The sequence below is a fragment of the Hordeum vulgare genome, chromosome 6H, assembly GCF_904849725.1.
Source record: "Hordeum vulgare subsp. vulgare chromosome 6H, MorexV3_pseudomolecules_assembly, whole genome shotgun sequence".
Classification (NCBI taxonomy): Eukaryota; Viridiplantae; Streptophyta; class Magnoliopsida; order Poales; family Poaceae; genus Hordeum; species Hordeum vulgare.
Genome location: NC_058523.1, coordinates 535,921,061 through 535,946,418, shown reverse-complemented (window position 1 = coordinate 535,946,418; position 25,358 = coordinate 535,921,061). Strand labels below are relative to the sequence as shown.

The following is a 25,358-nucleotide window of genomic DNA, read 5'->3' as shown; positions in this document are numbered from 1 at the left end:
AGCGTGGGGGCAAACTGAGCAGCCTCGTTGGACCCGTGTGGCAGCCCGATGCTGACGTTTCCGAAGATTCCCCTTCTATTCTGTTTTCGTCGTGTGGTTCTTTTGTCTGTCGCATCATCATTGCATCATGCGCATCATCTGCATTGCATTGGTATCTCCGTTGCCGCCAGTTTTAAAACTTGCATCCGTTGTTAGTTGCCGGTTCTCGTCCTTGTCCGTTCCGAGTCCGACCGCACACGCACGCGCCCGCGACACCGTCGAAACCCTGTTTTTAAAGTGTGCGTAAAACTTTCTCCGATTGAGCTGGAATTTGTCGTGCGGTATTATTTATATATAGGTAGGTCGTCTGTTGAATTTCGTCGCGATCGGAGACCGTCTGGTACCCGAACGGTCGACCGTAGCGGCACCGTATTCGGTCTACCGTCGGACGTCTGTCGGTGTTTTAAAATTCGTTGCCGCGCCGCCCGTTCTCCCTCTCGTCTCCGGTAAACCACCCTACACGGCCACGTACCCGTTCCCGCGTTCGGAATCGTCTGAATCCAACCCCGCGGTTGGATCCGGAACGAAATTCCGGCTAACCTAGCCCCCCCTTTGCCTATATATAGACCTCCTCCTTAATTTTAGGCAGCAACCCCTCTCTACCTCGGGATCCGTGCGAAACCCTAGCCTCTCCCACTCTCTCTCTCTCCTCCCTCCCTTCTCTGCGCAGCCGCCGGCCCACCCCAGCCCGGATTGGGCCCTCTCGGGCCCATCTGGCGAGCGCCGCCGCCTGCCCGGACAGCAGAGCCCCGAGCTCCCCCAGCGAGCCCGTGCCCCGCGCCCCCAGCGCCATGCGCGGCGACCGAGCTGCCCCGCGACCCTGTCCGGCCCCGCCGCTGCGCCACTCCGGCGAGGTCCCGCCGCCGGCGAGCCTCGCCCCATTCCTCTCTCTAGTCTCCTCTCTTTTCTCTCCCTGACCGGCTTCTCTTTCTTCCCCCCGCAGATCCGACGAGCCGCCATGGCAAGCTTCGCCGCGCCCCTCCGGTGATCCTGCCCGCAGCCGGTCGCGACCACCCCGCCGGAGATCCGACCAGGCCGCCGTTCAGAGCCGCCTCGCCGCGGGATCCAGAAACGGATCGAAGTCGAGACCGCCTCGTTCCTCGTTGACCCGCGCCGACGAGGGCAACGCCCGCTCGAGCGCTCCGCCTGGGCCTCCTTTGCCTGGGCCCCGAGCCGGCCCAGGGTCGCCAGGCCTCGCCCCGACCCACCTCCAGCGCTGGCTGGCCAGCAAGCCAGCTCCACCAACCGGCCAAGAGGCTCCCACTCAGGTGAGCTTATCCCTCGCCCTCAGCATCTTAGTTAGGTTGCGCCCCTGTCCGGCCCGTTAGCTATTTAGTTTTTTTTGGAATAAATTAAATTCCAAAAAAATAGCCGATTTTATAACGTCCGTAACTTTTAAACCGTGTAACGGTTCGCGACGTGTAGCATATGTATTTGATGTAGAATTTCGCGTAGTATCCGAATATTTAACTTGCATAGTTGTTTGATTTAGTTTTGCGTGCCGTATGCCTAGGAACACGTGCTGTCCCATTATGTTTTGCCCGTAGTTTAGTTTTCGTGCGTGCCCGAATAGCTCGAATGCCGTAATAGAAATGTCCATGTTTTAGGAATCATGTTTGCATGTATTTTAGAGCGGTCATTTGTATTTTTATGTGTAGGGATTTGCCGGTAGTTTATTTTCCCGTGTATAGGTAATTATCTTGCATTTATGGGTGCTTTATTTTGTTGTGCAACCCCACATATTTTATATGTTTTGAGGGTGGATTTTTCTGTGCAATTAGTTTTAGCTTTTGAGTAAATTAGTTCGCGCGATATTTTGCCGTGATGCCCTTTTGTTTATTTCGTAGGATATATTCCGTGCGTCGTGTGACGGAGTTGTCAACTAGGAAGTTGTTCTTGGGTGTTTAGACTAGCCCCTGGTATTTTTAGTTGCAATAGAAATGCATGTTTAGGTGTGTTTTGGTTGCCCTCAAGTTGCTAGAAATAGTGCTGTTTTGGACGTGCTGAAATATTTCTAAGTCTGAGATCTGTTATATTTTGTTGCTGTCTTGTCTTGCTTGCATCTTGTGATGTGTAGCTCTTTTGAGGTTGGTCCAATGGAGTTAGTTGTACCACTTGTGTTTCTCTAGTAGTCTGTAAAATTTCATGCCATTCGGAGTCCTGTAGCTATAGATTTTGCTGCTTTCAATATGGCTTCAGATCAAAAACTGCACTTTCATGAGGTGTAATTTTCACTAAGTCTGAAATAGTGTGTGGGATGCCATTTTGTGTCTTCTTTCCCTAGTGACCCATGATGCCATGCTAGATGTTGTTAGTTGTTTGTAGCAGTGCTTCTTGCCCTCTTCCGTGACATGCCTTGCTTGAGCATATCGGAGTTGTGTAGCTCGTAGTTGTAGGGCGTAGAATATGCTGTGTGGCTGATTTTGGCAGATTGTAGGCATTTCTTATTTTGCTCGTAGTTGTTGAACCGTAGCTCCGATTTGATCGTGTCCTATATGAAACTTGCTTAGAATCTCGTGTAGTTTCATGTTCTCTTGCTGTTTCTATGTTTTGAAGTGCTCGTGGCCGTCGTTGCACACATATTGCATTCATGCCATCATATCTTGCGATGCTTGTAACTTTTGATCCGTAGCTCCGTTGGAGATGTTCTTTATGTGTAGATTGCTTGCCTTGACGCGTAGAATCACGTGAATCTATTTATTTTGCTGTTTAACAACCAGTTAAATGCATTAGTTCAGATCTGGACAGAATTGTAAATTAACTTGTGAGGTCGTTCCGGAGGTGCTATATGACATTTCCGACCTCATTTAAAATGTCTAGATAGGTAGTTTAATTACCGCTTCACCTCTTGCATGTTTGACAACATTAAAATTGCCGTGTAATTAACCGGGAGTGAACTAAATAACTCATATGTGGAGTTTCATCAATATGCAACTCGTTGCATATTGGACTTCACTTAATGTGTAGTATTTGATTGCGTGAATTGGCAGGCCGTGTCTTGCATGTATTCAGCTGCTCATTCATCATATGTGTTGTGCATCGTGTGGTGAATTCCGTGTGTTGATTTGTGTTTCCGGTTTGCTTCGTCTCGTTAGAGTTCCGCAGCGTGCCGGATTGTGAGGACCCGTTCGACTACATCGGTTCGTCTGCTTCACGGAGTCATTCTTCTTCCAAGCAGGATCTCAGGCAAGATGATCATTTCTCCAGATACCATTACTATCATTGCCATGCTAGTTTATCGCTTCTATCGTTTATGTCTCGTTGCCTACCACATGTAAAATATCAGCCTCTCAATCATGCCATGATAACGTTCAACCTGTTCGACCTAGCAAACCATTGATTGACTATGTTACCGCTTGCTTAACCCTGTGTTAGCGTTGCTAGTTGCAGGTGCATTGCGTCCATGTGAAAGCATGGGTTCCTTGTTATATCACCATATTAAATGCTATTTAATTTAATGCACCTATATACTTGGTAAAAGGTGGAAGGCTCGGCCTTTCTAGCCTGGTGTTTTGTTCCACCTTTGCCCCCTTAGTTTCGGCTACCGGTGTTATGTTCCATAAATGAGCGCTCCTAACACGATCGGGGTTGTTACGGGGACCCCCTTGATAATTCGTTTTAGATTAAAGCTGGTCCGGCAAGGCCCAACATTGGTTCTACATTTGCCCAACATAATAATTCTGTTAACATTGAAATGCATAGGGCGTCATGAACCCGAGGAGTAATTTTACATAAACAGGGGGGGCCAGTGCTGATGGTGTTGGTCCCAAACGGTCTGCCTGCGGGGCCACCACGGGGAAACTCGAGGTTTGGCACCCGTAGCTAGTTCCATCCGTCGTGTCCTGAGAACGAGATACGCGGCTCCTATCGGGATCGTCGACACGTCGGGCGGCCTTGCTGGATTAGTTTTTACCTTTGACGAGATATCTTGTGCATCAGGATTCCGGTGATGCTTTGGGTAATCTCAGAGTTGAGGTTTTCCACTAGGGAATCCGACGAGATCGCGAGCTTCGTGATTGAGGATTTCTATGCGGCTTGTGGTAATTTGTGATGGACTAGTTGGAGCACCCCTGCAGGGTTAAATCTTTTGGAAAGCCGTGCCCGCGGTTATGTGGCAACGTGGAAACTTTGTTTAACACTGGTTCTAGATAAGTTGAAGTTAACTTAATTAGAACTTGCCAACTGTGTGCGTAACCGTGACTGTCTCTTTCGTGAGTTCCTTCTCCGATCGAGGACACGGTGGGGTTATGTCTGACGTAGGTAGGTGTTCAAGATCATTCATTTGACCATCAGTAGTTCACGTCCGTTATGCGTAGATCTTCCCCCTCTTATTTCTTGTACTCGTAAGTTAGCCACCAAATAAATGCTTAGCCGCTGCTGCAACGTCATCACTTAACCATGCCTCACCCACTAAGCTTTGCTAGTCTTGATACCTTTGGAAATGAGATTGCTGAGTCCCCTGAGGCTCACAGATTACTACAACACCAGTTGCAGGTACAGGTAAAGGTTACTTGACGCGAGCGCGTTGGTTGTTCATTTGGAGTTGCTTCTTCTTCTTCTTCTTCATCGATCTAGGAGGGGTTGCAGGCCGGCAGCCTGGGATAGCAAGGATGGACGTCGTTCTTTTTTTCTCGTTTGTTTTCATCCGTAGTCGGGCCCTGCTCTTACTCTTGATGTATATGTAATGTACTAATGTGACTCTAATGTAGCTTGTGGCGAGTGTAAGTCAATTCTATATATCTCTTCTTTTCAGTACATGTACTTGTAACGATATCCATTCTTGCGACACGACGAGATGCGCTTCTATCCCTGACGAGGCCCTCGTGCCAAATTGAGGATAGGGTCGCATCTTGGACGTGACAACCCGCCCCCATCGTTCTTGCCCTCTGCCTCTCGCGGCGGGCGGCGCGTGCCTCCCACTCCGGACCCCGCATCTGCGGCGTCGAGGAGCAGGCACTAGAACCCACCGCTGCCCGCGCGGATCAACGACCGAAGGCGGAGGAGGTCGTCGGGCGGGCGGAGAAGAATGCGCCGGCCTCACAGATCCGTGCACGGGGTTGTAAGGGTCCGCGTTGGCGCTGTGCCAACGGCCTACACGAGGCGTCGAAGTGGCTGCTGGTGCCGAACATGCTCGTCGGCGCTACAAATTGGACGGATTGGAGGATGGGGAAGTCGGGGAGTGCTGCGAAGCAGAGTGAAATGTCTAGGGTTTGCTCTGAAGGGGGATTTTGTGGGGTCGAGGCAGGCCAGCGAAGGTCGGGCTGACGTGATGGACGCGACCGGGCGCGTCCGGGCCGCCTCATATTCGCCATATATTTAGATTGGATATGAGGGGTGCCGGTTAGTCCGGACGTTTGTCCGGTTTGTGAGCTTCGATTGGATCGATTTTTTGTGACCGGTGAGTGACCGGATGACCTGACCGGATGTTTGAGACAAATATGAGGGATTCGGTTGTAGAATCTATAAATGCATCTCCAACACACGCGTGGGTGTGCGACGCATAAAAAAAATTGAGCGTCAAAACAACGTTTTAGAGTGCGTGCGTGTGGTAGTTTTCACGTTGCAAAATTTAACGCGTCGGAGTAATATACAAAATACAAAATACTAAATCAACAAAAATAGTTCATGGCAAACCCTAGTTAGACATTTACGTGATAAAAATTTCATTGGGAGCAAAATAGTTCATGGCAAACATAGTTCAACAGATGTGATAAAAATACACGACGGGGGTCCAAACATATACAAAATACTAAATCAACAAAAATAGTTCATGGCAAACATTAAAATTAAAATTCAAACTAACAAGGAAATTCAAATTCAAAGAACATGCTAATAAAACAAAAATACAGCACACAGCAACTTCGTGTAAATACAGCGCACAGCAAATTCAAATACAGAAAATACTAAAAATACATCTGACCGACTGCCCTACCTACGTCACACAGCAACTGCGCGAACAGCAGCGTGTTCTTCACGGGGAACCAGTTCGTTGCGGGATGCACGTGGGTAATCAGCTGAAATACATATAGTACCTTTTTTACTTTATCCCATGCGTTCCGTATGTTTTTTAAAACTACACTAATGTTAAAAAAATCCTATATTATGACATGGAGGGAGTATGTACAGTACATTTTACTCCCTGAAAGATCACTGTCTGTGTCGTGACAGAGACATCATGTTACACAAGTGTAGCCAGGCCATCGATAATCGGATAATTAATCGTTCCTACGGCTGGCTAGCCGCCGATCGAGCTCACGGCCCCGCTCGAGCAGAGAGAGCAAAGGCACGGGGCGCATGAACGTGACACAGGGACTGAGAGAAAAAGCACTTCTGATTTCTGAAGTGAACGAGCATACCGAGGCCCGACCGAGCCACGCATCGCGAGGTGGGCCTGAGACTAATATAGCCCTCTGGGTTTCCACTGATAGCTTTTCGGCTCGCACACGAGTCAAATTTCTGATTGATGAGTATTTCTTTAAAAAATATTTTAACCTTTTTAGGTTAAAACAAGTAATACATTGCATGTGTGTCATTTGTTGTAACCTGAGAATTATTTTTTCATAGATCTATATTTTTAAAACATTTTATCTCTCAAACCGTACGTTCAAATCTTTAACTATTTTCATCGTTGGATTTCTCGCGTCAAGATCTTTAAAACTAGATCCTATGTTCATAGGTTGTGGTGAACTTAAAAAAAAAACGAACGGAAAAACCATGCCTCTCGTGATAGAAAAAAAACAGAAAACACATTCTTTTTCGTTTCTGAGAGGCACGGCCGTACCTTTCACGAAGACAAAACCGTGTCTTTTGTGAAAGTAAAACCGATGTCCTCATTAAAAAAACAAAATCATGTTTTTTTCTTCCCAAGAGGCACCACCGTATCTCTCACGAAGACAAAACCGTGCCTCTTACGGAAGCAAAACCGTGCCTCTCGTGAAAAAAAAACGTGTTTTTTTATCTCCGATAAGCAGGGCCATGACTTTCGCGAAACCAAAACTGTGTCTCTCGAAGAAGTAAAATCATGTATCTCTAAAAAACAGAAAGCATATTTATTTTCGTTTACAAAAGGCACGACCGTGCCTCTTATGAAAGAAAAACCACGCATCTCGCAAAAAAACAGAAAACAAGTTTTCTTCGTTTCCGAGAGGCACGGTCATGCCTCTCGTGAAGGCAAGATCGTGCCTCTCACGAGAAAAACAGAAAACGCGTTTTTTGCACAAAAATATATTTGAGTTTTTTTTGTTAATAAGCTAAGAAAGACAGGTGAAAAACTGAAACACCAAAAAAAAACCAATCTAAAAAACCAAAAACGCGTGCGAAAAAAAATCCAAAAAAAGTTCAGAACGCGACACATGACGACGACTGACAACGCGCCAAACGACGACGCATGAGAATGATTGCTGAAGGCTCTTGAAGGATCGCTTGCTAACTAGTTGCTTTCCCACACTAACGTTTGTGTATGGGATCGTGTGTGAAAGTCCATGCACATGTCTTTTTTTCTTTTGAAACCTAAATTAGCGAGGAAAGACATCATATTCGGTCCCGTGTGATCCTAATTCACGCGTGGTTGTAATTTTTTTAACACATTACACAAACATGTGTTTATATATACGTGCATACACTCATCCATATCAACACATATATATGTATCCTATTTTTATAAGCACCTCCGAAAGACTAAGTCGGCATATAATCTTGGGATTTACAAAGTTACTGTAGGCACCTCGTAGTCGATGACAACGTCTCCATGCACTGAAAGCATATCGTCGAAAATCCTAAAATAAATTCAGGAATAATGTAAGCATCCGGATTTGAACCCTCGTGAGTTAGGGGGGGTCACTTTCCCTCTAACCATCCAACCACAAGTTGGTTTATACGTGTGATTGCACTTGTATATACGTGTACGTACACGACGCGCAACCTCCACGTCGTGTGCAAACAAAATTTCATCAACCTGGCAATCATCCGCGTCACGGTTCGGACATTGAATTCCTCCTCTTTTTTCCCTAGAAATACAAGGAAAGGATCCTACATCAAATTTTATAGGAAAACACTAGTAAAAGTGCCCGTGCGTTGCAACGAGCGAACACCAAAAACTCATAAAAGTTATAATGTCCATCAGAAAACAATTTAAGTTCATCAAATTGCACCAATCTGATGTAAATCCTACAAATCATTTGGTTGATGCAAAAGTGGAGGATTACGGTCTGGTTGATGCAGTGTTATATTTAACAATTGGACATATCAAGAAGGCCACAAAATCTCTTGAACAGAAAAAATTACTAACATAAACTTCTTTGTTCCTCCAGTATGCTTGACATTAGCTAATTGTATGTGCACATCTTAGTTCCTATGTCAACCATGTACCGGATTGGTAAAATTTAAGCTAGCCAAGGAATGAAAAGACAAATATGATCATTGTAGTCTACGACAATTTATCGTGTTTCAACAAAGACCATGGAAAAGATATGTAAATGAAAACGAGCAATACCCACCCAACTGGAAATTTCTGCCAATTAAAGAAAAGATTGTTTGTTAGCATTGAAGTATCGAGTGAAAGGGAAACTGAAAATAGTTCAAGTCTAGCAGAATAGCGAGATATTCGAACAAAATTTAGGAATAGTACAATTACTATTTTAAAAACTGAACTAAGTTTTCTCTCTACTCATAAATCATCAATCAGATGTCCACTTATTAGTTGCCAATTAAAGGTTGAACTTAGAATTATAGACCTTACAATTACTCCCTAACAAGAAAATGGAAAGCTAAAAACGAATCCAACCAGAATCTTTGTATATTGGCATGACATGCGTGGAGCACAATGTTACTTTATTTTTGCCACATACCAAAGCTTATGCCAATAACTTAGCATACCCAATAAAACAACAACAAAGTATAGCCTCATCACCCCACAAAAAAGTGTTTCCTCAAGATATACATATTGACTATAATCTTTTTATTTCCAAAGATATATCTAGGATAACTGCCACATAGGTTAATAAGAAAAATAATCGCCAACTTGTACCAAGCACACAGGTAGAAAATGAAAACCAAGAATTCTCACGTGAGATCGTGTTTCCCGTCAGCAACGTTGGTTTGGTTGGAAACTGTCTAAGATGTAGAGTCAACTTACTGCTCTGATTCAAAAACATTTGGTGCCTCCAAATGGTAACCATAAGTAAGCTCAAATAAGTCATCAGTCCTGGTGTCATCTATATTGAATGGGTTCTTGGTAGAAGACACTTGATCCGTTAGCAATGTGACATGCTCCTGACTTGTAGACACTTGATAATTTGTAGGAACCTCAGTGGCACTTTCCCTGTTGCAGATGTCCTCTTGTTGTTCAGGCCTCGCCTCGCATGAAAAATCAACCGCACTGTCCTTTACTAAAATGTCTTTACTGCAGTTGTCTTCAGCAATGGACTTGAGCATGATATCGACATTAGTAACAGCAAGATCATTCTGATAACCAGGTACAGAGCATACTTGCGGGCATTCTGTGCCTTGGGGCGGGTCGCTGACGCCGCCATGGTGCTCGATGAAATGCCGGATTGGGGGGTTCATAGGACGGTGGTCAGCTTCAACACGCTGATCGCTGCTTATTGCAAGGAGCATGGTGGTCTGGAACATGCGCTGGAGCTGAAGAAGAGGATGGAGCTGGAGGGACTAACGCCCAGTGAGTTGACCTATAACACGATCATCCATGTGTTGGCTTTTGAACGTGTGTATGGAGCTGTACAGGCGTGGCTACGCGATTCTTGCTTCGGCCGGCTACTTGACGGAACTTGCGTAACTAGCGACACGAATAAAACTGATCGATGGATTTGATGGTTAAAGGCCCGTCTCGAGCCTTTGCTTTTGTATTGCTTTTCGTTTTTCTGGTGTTACAATCAACACCCCTAGGGTGTCTTTTATACACGTCCACAAGGGACTATGAAAATAGACTAGGACTAGGAATCCTAATACTAGTAGGACCCGGTTTGGCTTTCTTTCCTAATCCTAAAGAAACAATATGATTAACTTCTACATTCACCTCCTTAATCTTGTTGCTTGACTTCACTTCTTGCACTCCGACTTTCCTCCTCATCTCGATGAACTTTTGTTGACCGAGGGACTTGGTGAAAATATCGGCAAGTTGGTCTTTCGTGTTCACATGTTGAACCTCGATTAACCCTTCTTCAATGCACTCCCGGATATGGTGAACCAGGTATCTATGTGCTTGCTCCTTTTGTGATGAACCAGATTTTTGCACAACGAGATTGCAGCTTGGTTATCGATCTTCAGTGACACCTTCTGCGCCTCCCGCTTTGCAAGAATAGCTAGGAGTCTTCTCAGCCACACTGCTTGACAAGCCGCCGTGCTTGCCGCTATGTATTCCGCCTCGCCTGAAGACAGTGCCACCACCTTTTGCTTCTGAGAATTCCAGCTAATCGGATTCCGGCCAAGGTAGAAAACCATGCCCGTTGTGCTCTTTCGGTCATCAACATCACCTGCCATGTCACTATCTGAATATCCACGAAGGATCAATCCTTCCTTTCCCTTTCTGTACGTGCAACCAAGATTAATGGTGCCTTTCACATAGCGCAAGATTTGATTGACAGCGCTCATGTGCTCGGTTGTCGGATTCTCCATGAAACGACTCACGACCCCGACTGAATAAGCCAAGTCAGGTCGGGTATGCACCAAATATCTTAGGCTGCCCACAACGCTTCGATACATTGTGGTGTCCACCGGCGAATTTGAGCTACGCTTGCTCAACTTGTGACATTGGTCCATTGGAACTTGTGTCTCGTAGCAATCTGACATGCCACACTTTTCCAATAACTTGACCGCATAAGCCGATTGACATAGGGAAATCTCTCCGGAGCTTTGCTTCACTTCGATGCCCAAGTAATAGCTGAGTAATCCCAGATCGCTCATGCTAAACTTGTTCTTCATTTGCGCCTTGAAACGTTCAATTTCTTGTATGCTATCTCCGGTGATAATCAGATCGTCGACATAAACTCTAACTAGCAGGTTTGAGCCTTTGGAGTTCTTTGTATAGACTGCGTGCTCGAGGGGATATCTCTTGAACCCGAGCGAGACCAAACTCCGGTCTAACTTTGAGTTCCAAGCTCTTGGCGCTTGCTTCAACCCGTAAAGTGCCTTCGTGAGCTTGTAAACTTTCCCTTCTTCACCTTTCTTCTCGTAGCCGAGGGGTTGTTCCACGTACACTTCTTCTGTGAGATCGCCGTTGAGGAAAGCGGATTTAACATCCATATGATGAACCTTCCAATCCTCTTGTGCTGCCAAAGCTAGGAGCACTCTCACCGTCTCGATTAGAGCAACCGGTGCAAACACCTCATCATAGTCAACTCCTTGACGTTGTACGTAGCCCTTTGCAACGAGTCTTGCCTTGTACTTCACAATGGCACCTTGTATGTCCTTCTTTAACTTGTAAACCCACTTCAAACCTATTGCCTTTTGGTTTGGAGGACGGGTTACCAAGGTCCGTGTGCCATTGCTCTCAATTGCCTTCATATCCTCATCCATGGCGTGCGTCCAGCTAGGAATTTTGCTCGCCTCTACGAAGTTCGCCGGCTCCTCAACTCCGAAAAGACATAGTCCAGAGTATTCGAGCGTAACTGGCTTTGTGTACTTGTAGACTTTCTTGAGGGTCTTGTAGCGACGAGGCCCTGAGGAATCCGTTGTGGCTTGCGAAGGAGGTGACACAAATTGTGTCGATGTTGATGCACTTGAGGAAGATGGCTGAGTCTCGGGCGTGTCATCGACATCCGCGTCGTCGGCGTAGTCATCGTGATCATGATCATCATCTTGATTGTCATCGTCACTATGCGCCTCGTTGTCGATGTTGTCGTCGAGATCTCCACCCGTGCCGTGCGCTTCGTTGTCGCTATCTCCTTGCGACCTATGCACGTCGTCGTCAGTGTCGGCAACATGATGATCACTACCATTGTGGTCACCTTGGTTGGGCGTCTTATCAAACACTTGGACATCCTCCCCTGCATCATCATCTGTTGGAAATTCAACCGTGAATAGGTTACAGTTTGGAGCATTGTCGACTGCGGCGCTCCAATTCCACGCTTGGTTTTATTCAAACACGACGTCGCGTGAAATCCGTAGATGCTTGGTTTGTGGATCATAGAAGCGGTATGCCTTGGTGCCGGAACTCCTCTCGTATCTGATGATCACCATCTTGGTGCTACGATCGGCAAGCTTTGAGAGGTGCGGATCTGCCGTCTTCACATTGCCACGCACCTGAACGTCCGTAGATGAGACACATTCGGCTTACGTCTGTAAATTGCTTCATACGGAGTCTTGCTGACCACCGCCTTCGTTGGAGCCCGGTTGAGAAGATAGACCGCCGTCGAGACAGCTTCTCCCCAAAAAGTCCCCGACAGGTTCTTGCTCTTGAGTAAACTCCTTGCCATGTCAACGACGGTACGATTGCGTCTTTCAACGACCCCGTTCTGCTGCGGCGTGTAAGGTGCCGTGAGGAACCTTTTTATGCCAATCTTCTCGCAGTAATCGTTGAATTCGTTCAACGTAAACTCTCCGCCGCGATCTGTCCGTAGAGCGCGAACCTTCAACTTGTGTTCCATTTCCGTTGCAGCCTTCATCTTCTTGAACGCTTCAAACGCCTCATCTTTAGATCGTAGGAGAACGACCCACATATATCTCGAGTAGTCGTCTACCACGAGGAAGAAATACTTCTTTCCCGCATGAGTTGCTGGGGTGATAGGGCCACATAGATCACCATGGAGCAGCTCGAGTGCATCACTTGCACGATAGGTAGACTGAGCAGGGAATGACGTGCGGTGCTGTTTTCCAACCAAGCACCCATCACATACTCGATCAACATGGTCGATAAATGGCATCCCGGATATCATCTCCATCTTTGACATCTTCTTCAAGGCGTAGAAGTTAACCTGTCCAAATCTAGCATGCCATAACCACGAATCATCATCACTCTTGGCGAGCCAACACTCTGGTTGAGATTGATCAAGGTTGAGGATATAGAGCCTATTCCGTGTGCGATTAACACAAGCTAGCACGTTTCAGAGGTTGTCGAAGATTGTCATCACTCCGTTCTCGATATTCACCTTGCATCCATTCTCGTCAAACTTCCCAATAGAGATAATGTTGTTGCGAAGCCGTGGGATGTAGTACACTCCCGTGAGTATGCGATGTTCGCCTGTGAGACCCTCGAAGAGGACAGATCATTGTTGGGGAACGTCGCATGGGAAACAAAAAATTTCCTACACGCACGAAGACCTATCATGGTGATGTCCATCTACGAGAGGGGATGAGTGATCTACGTACCCTTGTAGATCGTACAGCAGAAGCGTTAGTGAACGCGGTTGATGTAGTGGAACGTCCTCACGTCCCTCGATCCACCCCGCGAACAATCCCGCGATCAGTCCCACGATCTAGTACCGAACGGACGGCACCTCCGCGTTCAGCACACGTACAGCTCGACGATGATCTCGACCTTCTTGATCCAGCAAGAGAGACGGAGAGGTAGAAGAGTTCTCCGGCAGCGTGACGGCGCTCCGGAGGTTGGTGATGACCTTGACTCAGCAGGGCTCCGCCCGAGCTCCGCAGAAACGCGATCTAGAGGAAAAACCGTGGAGGTATGTGGTCGGGCTGTCGTGGAAAAGTCGTCTCAAATCAGCCCTAAAACCTCCGTATATATAGGTGGGAGGAAGGGGACCTTACCTTGGGGCTCAAGGAGCCCCAAGGGTGTCGGCCGAGCCAAGGGGGGAAGGCACCCCCCCCAAACCGAGTTGGACTTGGTTTGGTGGGTGGGAGTCCTTCCTTCCCTTCCCACCTCCTCTTTTTTTTCTTTTCTCTTTGATTTTCTTTCCTAGGAGCATAGGGCCCTTTTGGGCTGTCCCACCAGCCCACTAAGGGCTGGTGCGCCACCCTCAAGGCCTATGGGCTTCCCCGGGGTGAGTTGCCCCCCCGGTGAACTCCCGGAACCCACTCGTCATTCCCGGTACATTCCCGGTAACTCCGAAAAACCTTCCGATAATCAAATGAGGTCATCCTATATATCAATCTTCGTTTCCGGACCATTCCGGAAACCCTCGTGACGTCCGTGATCTCATCCAGGACTCCGAACAACATTTGGTAACCAACCATATAACTCAAATACGCATAAAACAACGTCGAACCTTAAGTGTGCAGACCCTGCGGGTTCGAGAACTATGTAGACATGACCTGAGAGACTCCTCGGTCAATATCCAATAGCGGGACCTGGATGCCCATATTGGATCCTACATATTCTACGAAGATCTTATCGTTTGAACCTTAATGCCAAGGATTCATATAATCCCGTATGTCATTCCCTTTGTCCTTCGGTATGTTACTTGCCCGAGATTCGATCGTCAGTATCCGCATACCTATTTCAATCTCATTTACCGACAAGTCTCTTTACTCGTTCCGTAATACAAGATCCTGTAACTTACACTAAGCTACATTGCTTGCAAGGCTTGTGTGTGATGTTGTATTACCGAGTGGGCCCCGAGATACCTCTCCGTCACACGGAGTGACAAATCCCAGTCTTGATCCATACTAACTCAACTAACACCTTCGGAGATACCTGTAGAGCATCTTTATAGTCACCCAATTATGTTGCGACGTTTGATACACACAAAGCATTCCTCCGGTGTCAGTGAGTTATATGATCTCATGGTCATAGGAATAAATACTTGACACGTAGAAAACAGTAGCAACAAAATGACACGATCAACATACTACGTCTATTAGTTTGGGTCTAGTCCATCACGTGATTCTCCTAATGACGTGATCCAGTTATCAAGCAACAACACCTTGTTCATAATCAGAAGACACTGACTATCTTTGATCAACTGGCTAGCCAACTAGAGGCTTGCTAGGGACGGTGTTTTGTCTATGTATCCACACATTTAAATGAGTCTTCATTCAATACAATTATAGCATGGATAATAAACGATTATCTTGATACAGGAATTATAATAATAACTATATTTATTATTGCCTCTAGGGCATAATTCCAACAGTCTCCCACTTGCACTAGAGTCAATAATCTAGCCCTCACATCATCATGTGAATTACATTGTAATAAATCTAACACCCATACAGTTCTGGTGTTGATCATGCTTTGGCCGTGGAAGAGGTTTAGTCAGCGGGTCTGCTACATTCAGATCCGTGTGATCTTTGCATATATTCACGTCCTCTCCCTCGACGTAGTCGCGGATGAGGTTGAAGCGTCGTTTGATGTGTCTGGTCTTCTTGTGAAACCGTGGTTCCTTTGCTAAGGCAATGGCACCCGTGTTGTCACAGAACAAGGTTATTGGATTCAGTGCGCTTGGCACCACTCCAAGATCCGTCATGAACTACTTCATCCAGACACCCTCCTTAGCCGCCTCCGAGGCAGCCATGTACTCCGCTTCACATGTAGAATCTGCTACGACGCTTTGCTTGGAACTGCACCAGCTTACCGCACCCCCATTAAGAATAAATACATATCCGGTTTGCGACTTAGAGTCGTCCGGATCTGTGTCAAAGCTTGCATCGACGTAACCTTTTACGGCGAGCTCTTCGTCACCTCCATACACGAGAAACATCTCCTTAGTCCTTTTCAGGTACTTCAGGATATTCTTGACCGCTGTCCAGTGATCCACTCCTGGATTACTCTAGAACCTTCCTGCCATACTTATGGCCAGGCTAACATCCGGTCTCGTGCACAACATTGCATACATGATAGAACCTATGGCTGAAGCATAGGGGACGGAGCGCATATGCTCTCTATCTTCATCAGTTGCTGGGCACTGAGTCTTACCCAATCTCGTACCTTATAAAACTGGCAAGAACCCTTTCTTGGACTGTTCCATTCTGAACCTCTTCAAAACTTTATCAAGGTATGTGCTTTGTGAATGTCCTATCAAGCGTTTTGCTCTATCCCTATAGATCTTAATGCCTAGAATGTAAGCAGCTTCTCCTTGGTCCTTCATAGAGAAACTTTTATTCAAGTAATCCTTTATGCTCTACAAAAACTCTACGTTGTTTCCAATCAGCAATATGTCATCCACATATAATATTAGAAACGCCACAGAGCTCCCACTCACTTTCTTGTAAATACAAGATTCTCCAACCACTTGTATAAACCCAAATGCTTTGATCACCTCATTAAAGCGCTTGTTCCAACTCCGAGATGCTTGCACCAGTCCATAAATGGATCGCTGGAGCTTGCACACCTTGTTAGCATTCTTAGGATCGACAAAACCTTCGGGTTGTATCATATACAATTCTTCCTTAAGGAAACCGTTAAGGAACGCCGTTTTGACATCCATCTGCCAGATTTCATAATCGAAAAATGCAGCTTTTGCTAACATGATTCTGACGGACTTAAGCATCGCTACGGGTGAGAATGTCTCATCGTAGTCAACTCCTTGAACTTGCGAAAAACCCTTTGCCACAAGTCGAGCTTTATAAACGGTGACATTGCCGTCAGCGTCCGTCTTCCTCTTAAAGATCCATTTGTTCTGAATAGCCTTGCGGCCCTCAGGCAGTACCTCCAAAGTCCACACTTTGTTCTCATACATGGATCCTATCTCGGACTTCATGGCTTCTAGCCATTTGTTGGAATCCGGGCCCACCATTGGTTCTTCATAATTTGCAGGTTCATTGTTGTCCAACAACATGATTGACAAGACGGGATTACCGTACCACTCTGGAGCAGCACGTGGTCTCGTCGACCTGCGTGGTTCGACGGAAACTTGAACCGGAGTTTCATGATCATCATCATTAACTTCCTCCTCAACCGGCGTCGCAACGACAGAGGTTTCCCCTTGTCCTGCGCCACCATCCAGAGGGATGAGAGGTTCGACAACCTCGTCAAGTTCTATCTTCCTCCCACTCAATTCTCTCGAGAGAAACTCCTTCTCGAGAAAAGCTCCGTTTTTAGCAACAAACACTTTGCCCTCGGATTTGAGATAGAAGGTGTACCCAACTGTCTCTTTTGGGTAACCTATGAAGACGCACTTTTCCGCTTTGGGTTCCAGCTTTTCAGGCTGAAGCTTTTTTGACATAAGCATCACATCCCCAAACTTTAAGAAACGACAACTTTGGCCTTTTGCCATACCACAGTTCGTATGGTGTCGTCTCAACGGATTTTGATGGTGCCCTATTTAAAGTGAATGCAGCTGTTTCTAATGCATAACCCAAAACGATAACGGCAAATCGGTAAGAGACATCATAGATCACACCATCTCTAATAAAGTACGATTACGACGTTCGGACACACCATTACGCTGTGGTGTTTCAGGCGGTGTTAACTGTGAAACAATTCCACATTGTCTTAAGTGAGCACCAAACTCGAAACTCAGATATTCACCCCCACGATCAGACTGTAGGAATTTGATCTTCTTGTTACGATGATTTTCAACTTCACTCTCAAATTGCTTGAACTTTTCAAATGTTTCAGACTTGTGCTTCATCAAGTAGACATAACCATATCTACTCAAATCGTCAGTGAAGGTGAGAAAATAACGATATCCGCCGCGTGCCTCCACGCTCATCGGACCACACACATCGGTATGTATGATTTCCAACAAGTCACTTGCATGCTCCATTGTTCCGGAGAATGGAGTCTTAGTCATCTTGCCCATGAGGCATGGTTCGCACGTGTCAAGTGAATCAAAGTCAAGTGACTCCAAAAGTCTATCAGCATGGAGTTTCTTCATGCGCTTTACACCAATATGACCTAACTCTAACTCTTTTGGTCTCAATGTTATGTATGTGTGTATTGCTATCAAGATTCAATATGAACAATCCTCTCACATTGGGTGCATGACGAAAAAAGATGTTACTCATAGAAATAGAACAACCATTATTCTCTGACTTAAAAGAGTAACCGTCTCGCAATAGACAAGATCTAGATATAATGTTCATGCTCAACGCAGGCACTAAATAACAATGTTTTAAGTTCATCACTAATCCTGATGGTAACTGAAGTGAAACTGTGCTGACGGCGATTGCATCAACTTTGGAACCATTTCCTACGCGCATCGTCACTTCATCTTTCGCCAGCCTTCGTCTATTCCGCAGTTCCTGTTTCGAGTTGCAAATATGAGCAACAGAACCGGTATCGAATACCCAGGCACTACTACGAGACCGGTTAAGTACACATCAATAACTTGTATATCAAATATACCTGATTTTTCTTTGGCCGCCTTCTTATCTGCCAGATACTTGGGGCAATTGCGCTTCGAGTGACCCATACCCTTGCAATAGTAACACTGCGTTTCAAGCTTAGGTCCAGCTTTGGGTTTCTTCGTCGGATTGGCAACAGGCTTGCCGCTCTCTTTTGAATTACCCTTCTTGCCTTTGCCGTTTCTCTTGAAACTAGTGGTCTTATTCACCATCAACACTTGATGCTCTTTACGGAGTTCAGACTCTGCGACTTTCAGCATCGCAAACAACTCGCCGGGAGACTTGTTCATCCCTTGCATGTTGTAGTTCAACACAAAGCCTTTATAGCTTGGCGGCAGTGATTGAAGGATTCTGTCAGTGATAGCCTCTTGCGGGAGTTCAATCCCCAGCTCAGCTAGACGGTTTGAGTACCCAGACATTTTGAGCACATGTTCAGTGACAGACGAGTTTTCCTCCATCTTCCAAGCATAGAATTTATCGGAGGTCTCATACCTCTCGATCCGGGCGTTCTTCTGAAAGATAAACTTCAACTCCTGGAACATCTCAAATGCTCCATGACGCTCAAAGCGACGTTGAAGTCCCGGTTCTAAGCCATACAAGACTGCACATTGAACTACAGAGTAGTCCTCCTTACGTGCTAACCAAGCGTTCTTAACATCCTGATCAGCCGTAGCGGGTGGTTCATCTCCTAGCGCAACATTAAGGACATAATCCTTCTTCCCAGCTTGTAAGATTAGCTTAAGATTACGAGCCCAGTCTACAAAGTTGCTTCCATCATCTTTCAACTTAGCTTTCTCTAGGAACATATTAAAATTCAGGGTGACTGTCGCGTGAGCCATGATCTACAACATAAATATATTCAAAGTGGACTTAGACTATGTTCAAGATAATTAGAGTTTAACTTTAATCAAAATTATACGCTAAACTCCCACTCAAAAGTACATCTGTCTTAGTCATTTGAGTGGTTCATGATCCACTTTACACTAGCTCAAGTCCGATTATCACGTGAGTTGAGTATAGTTTCAGTGGTAAGCATCCCTATGCTAATCATATCATCTATATGATTCATGATCGACCTTTCGGTCTCATGTGTTCCGAGGCCATGTCTGCACATGCTAGGCTCCTCAAGCTTAACCCGAGTGTTCCGCGTGCGCAACTATTTTGCACCCGTTGTATGTGAACGTTGAGTCTATCACACCCGATCATCACGTGGTGTCTCGAAACGACGAACTGTAGCAATGGTGCACAGTCGGGGAGAACACAATTTTGTCTTTAAATTTTAGTGAGAGATCACCTCATAATGCTACCGTCGTTCTAAGAAAAATAAGGTGCATAAAAGGATTAACATCACATGCAATTCATAAGTGACATGATATGGCCATCATCACGTGCTTCTTGATCTCCATCACCAAAGCACCGGCACGATCTTCTTGTCACCGGCGCCACGCCATGATCTCCATCAACCTGTTGCCATCGAGATTGTCGTTCTACTCATGCTATTACTACTAAAGCTACATCCTAGCAAAATAGTAAATGCATCTGCAAGCACAAACATTAGTATAAAGACAACCCTATGGCTCCTGCCGGTTGCCGTACCATCGACGTGCAAGTCGATATTATCTATTACAACATGATCATCTCATACATCCAATATATCACATCACATCATTGGCCATATCACATCACAAGCATACCCTGCAAAAACAAGTTAGACGTCCTCTAATTTTGTTGTTGCATGTTTTACGTGGTGACCACGGGTATCTAGTAGGATCGCATCTTACTTACGCAAACACCACAACGGAGATATATGAGTTGCTATTTAACCTCATCCAAGGACCTCCTCGGTCAAATCCGATTCAACTAAAGTTGGAGAAACTGACACTTGCGAGTCATCTTTGAGCAACGGGGTTACTCGTAGCGATGAAACTAGTCTCTCGTAAGCGTACGAGTAATGTCGGTCCAAGCCGCTTCAATCCAACAATACCGCAGAATCAAGAAAAGACTAAGGAGGGAAGCAAAATGCACATCACCGCCCACAAAAACTTTTGTGTTCTACTCGAGAAGACATCTACGCATGAACCTAGCTCATGATGCCACTGTTTGGGAACGTCGCATGGGAAACAAAAAATTTCCTACGCGCACGAAGACCTATCATGGTGATGTCCATCTACGAGAGGGGATGAGTGATCTACGTACCCTTGTAGATCGTACAGCAGAAGTGTTAGTGAACGCGGTTGATGTAGTGGAACGTCCTCACGTCCCTCGATCCGCCCCGCGAACAATCCCGCGATCAGTCCCACGATCTAGTACCGAACGGACGGCACCTCCGCGTTCAGCACACGTACAGCTCGACGATGATCTCGGCCTTCTTGATCCAGCAAGAGAGATGGAGAGGTAGAAGAGTTCTCCGGCAGCGTGACGGTGCTCCGTAGGTTGGTGATGACCTTGTCTCAGCAGGGCTCCGCCCGAGCTCCGCAGAAACGCGATCTAGAGGAAAAACCGTGGAGGTATGTGGTCGGGCTGCCGTGGAAAAGTCATCTCAAATCAGCCCTAAAACCTCCGTATATATAGGTGGGAGGAAGGGGACCTTACCTTGGGGCTCAAGGAGCCCCAAGGGGGTTGGCCGAGCCAAGGGGGGAAGGCTCCCCCCCAAACCGAGTTGGACTTGGTTTGGTGGGTGGGAGTCCTTCCTTCCCTTCCCACCTCCTCTTTTTTTTCTTTTCTCTTTGATTTTCTTTCCTAGGCGCATAGGGCCCTTTTGGGCTGTCCCACCAGCCCACTAAGGGCTGGTGCGCCACCCTCAAGGCCTATGGGCTTCCCCGGGGTGAGTTGCCCCCCCGGTGAACTCTCGGAACCCATTCGTCATTCCCGGTACATTCCCGGTAACTCCGAAAAACCTTCCGGTAATCAAATGAGGTCATACTATATATCAATCTTTGTTTCCGGACCATTCCAGAAACCCTCGTGACGTCCGTGATCTCATCCGGGACTCCGAACAACATTCGGTAACCAACCATATAACTCAAATACGCATAAAACAACGTCGAACCTTAAGTGTGCAGACCCTGCGGGTTCGAGAACTATGTAGACATGACCCGAGAGACTCCTTGGTCAATATCGAATAGCGGGACCTAGATGCCCATATTGGATCCTACATATTCTATGAAGATCTTATCGTTTGAACCTCAGTGCCAAGGATTCATATAATCCCGTATGTCATTCCCTTTGTCCTTCGGTATGTTATTTGCCTGAGATTCGATCGTCAGTATCCGCATACCTATTTCAATCTCGTTTACCGCAAGTCTCTTTACTCGTTCCGTAATACAAGATCCCGTAACTTACACTAAGCTACATTGCTTGCAAGGCTTGTGTGTGATGTTGTATTACCGAGTGGGCCCCGAGATACCTCTCCGTCACACGGAGTGACAAATCCCAGTATTGATCCATACTAACTCAACTAACACCTTCGGAGATACCTGTAGAGCATCTTTATAGTCACCCGGTTACGTTGCGATGTTTGATACACACAAAGCATTCCTCCGGTGTCAGTGAGTTATATGATCTCATGGTCATAGGAATAAATACTTGACACGTAGAAAACAGTAGCAACAAAATGACACGATCAACATACTACGTCTATTAGTTTGGGTCTAGTCCATCACGTGATTCTCCTAATGACGTGATCCAGTTATCAAGCAACAACACCTTGTTCATAATCATAAGACACTGACTAGCTTTGATCAACTGGCTAGCCAACTAGAGGCTTGCTAGGGACGGTGTTTTGTTATGTATCCACACATGTAAATGAGTCTTCATTCAATACAATTATAGCATGGATAATAAACGATTATCTTGATATAGGAATTATAATAATAACTATATTTATCATTGCCTCTAGGGCATAATTCCAACAATCCTTGCCCGCAAATCTCCACAGATGAACCATCACCGAACTCGACCGAGCCTTGAACATCATATTCCAGTTCGAGAAATTTCTCCTTGCATCCCGTCATGTGGTTACTGGCACCCGTGTCGAGATACCACGACACATTGTGATCCCCGGATAACTTAGGTGTCACATTCTTCTCATGAAGTAGCACCTTCCGGGTTGGTTTCACAACCACCGTTTCAGCGAGATCACAAACTTCGGCCATCAGAAGACCTGGACCTTCGTCTTCCTGCTTTGCCAAATTTGCCTTGATCTCCCGCTTGTTAGGCTTCGGACAATCCTTTGCAAAGTGACCCATCTCGTTGCAGTTATAGCACTTAACCTCGGATAAATCCAAGTTCCGTGGCTTCCGCCCTTTAGATTGGTCAGCCTTACCACGACCTTGTGGCTTGCCTTTTCCTTTGCCTTTTCCGGTTTGTCCGTCGCGCTTCATGTTGCTTGAGCCTTCGCCATCATCACGCCTTCCTTTGCTACTTGGGGCCTCCCAATCTGCGCGTGAGTACATGAGTTGGTCGCTACCTCCTCCTTTGCCTTTCCGACAACCACGAGCATTCTCTTCCCATGTCCGCAAGCGTCTGATTGCCTCCGTTATGGTCATGTCGTCGATGTCGTAAAGCTGCTCGAGCGTGCCGATGATGTACGTGAATTTATCAGTCACCGAACTGAAAATTTTCTCCACAATCTCGGTCTCATCAAGATTTGCACCAAGCGCGCGGATCTCTCCCACCAAAGTAGTAAGACGCATGGCATAGTCGTTCACCGATTCAGTTTCCTCCATCTGCAACTTCTGAAATTGGCGCTTCAGCACTTGTGCCCAAGCCTTGGTGACGCGATCTTCTCCGATCCTCATCTCCTTGAGTGCGTTCCACGCCTCTCTTGTCGTCTTGAACTCCGCCAATGTCATTAGCACGGAATCCGGCATGGACTGGGCTATGGCGGCCATGGCACCTTCGTCGGACTCGTCATCGACGTCGTTGTCCGTGATTGCCTGCCACACTCGAAGGGTTCAGAGAATAATCTTCATCTTCACCGCCCACACGCCGTACTTGGCGTCGGTGAGCATCGGGTACTGGATGGGGATGTTGCGATGCGCCTGGACGTTGGCGCCGCTCGTTCCTCGACCACTGGTTGCTGACTTGACGCCCTTCTTCACCTTGTCACCGTTCTTGTTCGCCTTGGCACCGCCCTTGCCGGACTTGACTGACTCAGCGTCGCTGTCTGTCATCGTAGATCGTAGATCATCGAGGCTCTAGATACCAATTGTTGGCTTTTGAACGTGCGTATGCAGCAGTACAGGCGTGCCTACGCGATTCTTGCTTCGGCCGGCTACTTGACGGAACTTGCGTAACTAGCGACACGAATAAAACTGATCGATGGATTTGATGGCTAAAGGCCCATGTCGAGCCTTTGCTTTGTATTGCTTTTCGTTTTTCTGGTGTTACAATCAACACCCCTAGGGTGTCTTTTATACACGTCCACAAGGGACTATGGAAATAGACTAGGACTAGGAATCCTAATACTACTAGGACTCGATTTGGCTTTCTTTCCTAATCCTAAAGAAACAACATGATTAACTTCTACACCATGGGTTGTGCAAGGAGGGGAGGATGCGGCAGGCGAATCGTTTGTTGAGCGAAATGAGGGCGATGAGGGTTGTGCCGAACACAGTAACTTACAATATGCTGATTTATGGGTATTTCATGCATGGTGATAATGGGACAGCGTTGAGGGTTCATGAAGAGATGGTTAAGAACGGAGTTGAGCTTGATACTGTAACTTACAATGTGCTCATTCTCGGTCTTTGCCGGGACGGGAAGATAAAAAAGGCCGAGCACTTGTTTCAGCAGCTTGACAAGCCCAAGCTTGAACCGAATGCTTCAACTTTCTCAATGTTGATTCTTGGGCACTGCAAGACGCAGAATTCAGAGCGAGCACTGCAACTGTTGAATGTGATGAAAAAAATGTGGCTTCCTTCCGAATTATGACACATATAAGATTGTTATATCTACTTTCTGCAAGAATAAGGATTTTGAAGGAGCAGTGGATGTGATGAAGGAGCTTCTTGAGATGCGCATGGCTCCTGACAAGGTCTTATTGCATGAATTTTTTCAAGCTCTCTCAAAGGCTAAAAAACTCCACCTAGCAGAAGATCTGCAGTCAGCTGATAAAAGTGGAAAGTTTATTCCATCTATCTACTATACTGGTGATTACAGGAACAAGGGCGAAGAGTAAACTGCATGTTAACACGGATAGACCAAAATGGTGCCTCGTGAGAATGTACAATTTGTTTGTTTGGAGAACAATATAAGTTAAACCCTTCTTCTTGTACCAATTTGGAATTTGCATTGACACATGCCTATGAACGGTTCTGTTTGGATTAAGTGAGCACAACCTGACAACTATTCTTGCATGTAGGTAGCTGAATTGCTTGTTCTTGCGAGAAGATGACTGTAGCAAATGGAGCACTATATACTACGTGTCTACACAAATATGCCAACCGAGAATTCTCCATAATCAGATGCTTATGGAGTTACAGGCTTGTACTTTTCTTGCAACAACTTTTGTTATTCCATTGACAAAGTATCAAATGTAACTCCACTGGTGAAAATTTGAATTGATTTGTGCTGGTTCTGGCACCAGCACCATATCAGATAGTTCTTACTTCAAACATCTACTCGAAACCATCTAAAAGACCATCTGTTCGGAAATTCAAATTCAAATTCAGTTTGTATTGGGGGGGAAATTCGGTGAGCAAAGCAGTTAACAGTGACTTCCCCATTTTCTTTAGTTTTTTTAACATAGCTTATAAGGTGCCGTGGTTCTCCTCTTTTATATGCCTCTCCACACAAATTTGTATGAATATGTATGCTGCAAGAGATGTTTGATGAATTAACAATTACCACAAAAAGTATTTTTAACATAGCTTATAAGGTGTCGTGGTTCTCCTCTTTTATATTTCAGCCACATAGAACTATTCCAATCGAGGAAGGAGTTTGTGGACACAAAGATGCACATATTAACTAATTCAGGATGAACGTGATTGAGATCTTTGCAGGATCAGGGTGAAGGAGATTCAGGATGGACACAAAGATGCACATATTAACTAATTCAGGATGCACATATTCAGGGTGAAAGAGATTCACCTCACCCTACCCCCGATCTCAGCCAGATC

General features: G+C 46.0%; 1 pseudogene; it reads left to right on the top strand.

The window, feature by feature from the left end:
* The first annotated feature begins 830 nt into the window (after positions 1-830).
* LOC123405789 lies at positions 831-24,495 on the top strand (annotated as a pseudogene).
* The last annotated feature ends 863 nt before the right edge of the window (positions 24,496-25,358 follow it).